Source organism: Triticum aestivum, chromosome 2B (assembly GCF_018294505.1).
Source record: "Triticum aestivum cultivar Chinese Spring chromosome 2B, IWGSC CS RefSeq v2.1, whole genome shotgun sequence".
Classification (NCBI taxonomy): domain Eukaryota; kingdom Viridiplantae; phylum Streptophyta; class Magnoliopsida; order Poales; family Poaceae; genus Triticum; species Triticum aestivum.
Window position 1 is genome coordinate 700943384 of NC_057798.1, and position 4791 is coordinate 700948174.

The following is a 4791-nucleotide window of genomic DNA, read 5'->3' on the forward strand; positions in this document are numbered from 1 at the left end:
GTGTTCGTCTACCATTTAGCACTTCCGAACATGTGTCGTATTTTCCTTTCCAGCTTGTACATTGTGATGTGTGGACATCTCCCGTACTCAGTATATCTGGTTATCAGTATTACCTTGTTCTACTTGATGATTACAGTCACTTTGTTTGGACGTTCCCGCTTCGCCACAAGTCGGATGTGCTACCCACTCTACGCGCTTTCACTGCATTCATCCACAACCACTTTCGCCTATCCATGCTCACTATCCAAACCGATAATGGCAAGGAGTTCGACAATCATGCATCGCGCCAATTCTTCTCCTCGCTAGGCATAGTGCTCCGCTTATCATGCCCCTACACGTCGCCGCAGAACGGACGTGCCGAGCGCATCCTTAGGACGCTCAATGACATCGCCAGATCACTCCTCATACACGCACATATGCCGTTCCCCTACTGGGCCAAAGCCCTCAATACCGCCACCTTCCTCCTCAACCGACGCCCATGCCGGCCGCGCCACAACCAAACACCTTTCTTCCTACTCTACGGTGTTCACCCCACCTACACCACCCTGCGAGTCTTCGGGTGCCTGTGTTTTCCAAATCTAGCAGCCACTGCACCCCACAAACTCGAGCCTCGATCGGCCCCCTATGTATTCCTAGGGTACACCGCCGACCACAAAGGTTACCGGTGTCTCAATCGTGCCACGGGCCGCGTCATCACATCTCGCCATGTCGTCTTCGATGAGCACCGCTTTCCCTTCCATGCCGAACAACCAAGCCCAACACCGGTTGCTGATCTCCTCGACGATCTACCTACACTACCCACACGACCCCGTTCCCGACCCTCACCAGCGCCCGCATCTACCCCGGTCACCACCGTACCACGCATGTATCCCAACCCCCGTCCGACCGCACTACCACGCTAGCCCCTAACACCCCAGACCACACCATGCCGGATGCCTTCCCGCCAGCCCAGTCATTACCACAGTCCGCCACGGTCACCCCCCTCGCCACCACAGGCGCCACGATGCCAACCCCCTCCTGCACCTACACACAAAATGCAGACAAGAGCTCAGGCTGGCAAATTCTTCTCGAATCCCAAGTATGAACAGCACCATGTTGCTACTGCACCATCCAACATCTCACCCATCCCAAAAACCGTGCGTGAGGCTATGCGAGATCCTTGTTGGCTTTCTGCTATGCAGGTAGAATACAGGGCTCTCATGGAGAACCAGACGTGGCGCCTCGTCCCTCGACCCCGCGGCGCCAACGTCGTCACCGGCAAATGGCTCTTCCGCCACAAGCTCAAGTCCGATGGCTCGCTCGAACGCTACAAGGCACGTTGGGTGGTGCGCGGCTTCTCGCAGCGCCCCGGCGTCGACTTCGACGAGACATTCTCTCTGGTGGTCAAGGCGGCCACCATCCGCGTCGTGCTCACCATCGCCGCCGCGCGCCAGTGGCCAGTGCACCAGATGGACGTCAACAACGCGTTCCTCCACGGGCATCTCTCCGAGCAGGTCTACTGCCAGCAGCCGTCTGGCTTCGTCGACACGAGTCGACCTGAGCACGTGTGTCTGCTGGACAAGTCCCTCTATGGGCTCAAGCAGGCGCCGCGGGCGTGGTTTGGTTGGTTCGCCGCATTCGTCCACAGCCTCGGCTTCACCAGTTCGCGGGCGGATCCGTCGCTCTTCGTGCTCCATTCCGACGCCGGCACTGCCTACCTCCTGTTGTACGTCGACGACATTGTGCTCACTGCCTCAACGACGGCGCTTCTTCGCCACCTCCAGCAGCTCCTGTCGACCGAGTTCTCCATGAAAGACCTCGGGCCTCTACACTACTTCCTCGGGATCGCCGTCACTCGCACCGCGGATGGCTTCTTCCTCCCCCAGAGCAAGTACGCCGACGAACTGCTCGAGCGCGCCAACATGCAGGGATGCAAGCCGGCGCCCACGCCGGTCGACACGCGCGCCAAGCTGTCTGCCCATGATGGTGCCCCCGTCTCCGACGCTTCCGAGTACCGCAGCATCGTCGGCGCACTCCAGTACATGACCATGACTCGGCCCGACATCGCCTACGCCGTCCAACAGTGCTGTCTGGTGATGCATGATCCCCGCGACGTCCACCGTGCACTGGCCAAACGCATCCCGCGTTACCTACGCGGCACTACATCGCATGTGCTCCATCTCCGGCACTCTGGCTCCCTCGACCTTGTCGCCTACTCCGACGCGGACTGGGCCGGCTGCCCAGACACGCGCCGATCGACGTCCGGCTACGCTGTGTACCTCGGCGACTCGCTTGTATCATGGTCGTCCAAACGACAGGCGACGGTGTCTCGCTCGAGCGCCGAGGCAGAATACCGCGCAGTTGCAAACGCGGTTGCCGAGAGCTGCTGGATCCGCCAACTTCTTGGCGAGCTCGCTGTACCTCTACCTCGCGCCAGCATTATCTTCTGCGACAACATCTCGTCCGTCTACATGGCGGCCAACCCCGTCCACCATCGTCGGACCAAGCACATCGAGCTCGACATCCATTTTGTACGCGAGAAAGTGGCATTGGGTGAGCTGCGCGTTCTCCATGTGCCCACCTCCCAACAGTTCGCCGACGTGCTCACCAAAGGATTGCCCACGGCGGCGTTCCAAGATTTCCGGTCCAGCTTGTGCGTCCGGCCGCCGGACGCTCAAACTGCGGCGGGGTGTTAGCAGTCCTCTCCACTCCCCCACGTACTGCATGCATCTACCCACGATCCCATGCACGTACTAGCGCTACGCGCTCTCTCTCCTGTACTGGCACTCCGCGCCCCTGTTGTACTGGCGCCCTGCGCCTATATATTCTTGGCAATGGCAATGGCAGCACTCAAGGTGCTTTGCTCTCCCTCTCCACCGATCCACACCGACGAGGGCTGCTGGTGCTGGCGAGGAGTTGGTGGTGAGGGCGTGAGAACGATCTGAGAAAGAAGAGAGTTGACTCGGGGGGCGGGGATCTGGCGGCTAAGCATTGTCCGATCGGAGGATGTTCCAGCGACCGGCGGAAGCATTGGGCCGGTCGACTGGCGCAGATCACTTCCCTTAATAAACCCTTTGTTGCGCTCAGTAGGATTGCAACAAGACCCCAGTTGTAAAAGTTAAACTATGGATAGGGTTGGTGTGGGCCGTTCGATCAAAAGAAAATCAAAGGGCGAGGAGGCGGTCGAGGCGCGCACCTTGATCGTAGGGTGAGCGCTAGCGTTTCCTTTCTTCGATTCTTCTTCAAAGTGGCAAAGTCGGACGCCCACGTATACGCGTGCAAATCCTTCTCCCCATCGGGACTCCTTGATGATTTACTCCTAGCTTTCTTCGGATTCCTTTCTTCTTTTATATACTATAAGCCGCCTAGGTACGGTACGGTACGTACGCGCGTGCAAATTCTTTTCTAGTTCATCAAGACGATCGAGTTAACTCAATTCCCCGTCTGTTCTCCACCGCTGCCGGCCATGGCTAACAGCAGCTCGGCCTCACCGGAGATCACGTCGAGATGTGTCACGGCCAGGGAGCACACCGGTACGCTCAATTTGGAGGTGACCCATTATCTGGGGCTCGATGGCATCGGTGTCGGGCGAGTCCGTTACTTCGCCCGTCCTCGAAGTCGGCGGCTACAGGTGGAAGATCTACTTCTACCCAGACGGGATCGAGACCACCTATCATGGCTATGCCTCAGCGTTTGTGCACTGTTACAGTGACACCAAAGCCACGGATGCGACGGCCAAGTTCACGCTGAGCATCCTAGAGAAAAGGAGCCAGGCAAACGTAGCCAGCTTCGATGCGGTGAAGCGCGTCTTCTCTCCGCGCGATTTCCAACTATGGGGCCACCACTATTTCGTGGACAAGGCCAAGCTGGAATCGCTGTCGCAACTCGGGGACGGCTGCTTCACCATACGGTGCGTCCTCACCGTCGTCACGGACACGGACGAGTCACCGCCTCTGCAGCTGCCCACAGTGCCCAGCCAACTCGAGAGCATGCTCGAGGAAGGGAGAGGCGCCGACGTCACGTTCCTCGTGGGTAGCCAGGAGTTCCGCGGGCACAGGTCCTTTCTGGCCGCGCGGTCGCCGGTCTTGGGAGCTCAGTTCTATGGCCCCATGGCGGAGAAGGACGACATGCCGCGCGTCAAGGTCATCGACGTTGAGCCGGACATCTTCCAGATGATGCTTCACTACATCTACAAAGACTCGCTGCCGCTGCCACCCGCCGACGACAAAGGAGGCTACAGCGTCGCGGCGATGCAGCACCTGATGGTCGCGGCAGACATATACGGGCTGGAGAGGCTGAAGCTCATGTGTGAAGATGAGCTGTGCAAAATCATGGATGCCGCCACCGTTATGAGCACGTACGCGCTGGCGAATCAGCATCACTGTAAACGACTCAAGGATGCGTGCGTAGACTTTATGACGTCAAAAGAAGTGTTGGCCGCCATCCTCGAGACCAATGAGCGCTTCATGACACGTTGCCGACCACTGCCATTGGAGGAGGATCATGAAGAGGAAGAAGTTGATCACAGCAGGAAATTCAAAAGGCCTCGTACAAAATAGATGTTGGTTTTCTTTTTTGCATAATGAACATTTTGAACCATAGCAAAAGTGCCTCAACGTTTGTAAGCCGAAAATGTCTGAAGATTGATGTACTAAAACCTTGATAGTATTTTTTTTCCGAAACGGAGGCAAAGATTGCCTCATCTATTAATTAAGCAGAAGAGAATTGCCCAGTTAATTACGGAAAACCGGGCAAAAACCGAAACAACAAGGCCAAGCCCATTCCCATAAACTGAAACACATAGGGCAAAGC

The 4791-nt window shown here is 57.4% G+C and overlaps 1 pseudogene; it reads left to right on the forward strand.

Moving 5' to 3' along the window:
- Positions 1–3372: 3372 nt before the first annotated feature.
- Positions 3373–4584, forward strand: LOC123046804 (BTB/POZ and MATH domain-containing protein 1-like; annotated as a pseudogene).
- Positions 4585–4791: the final 207 nt, after the last annotated feature.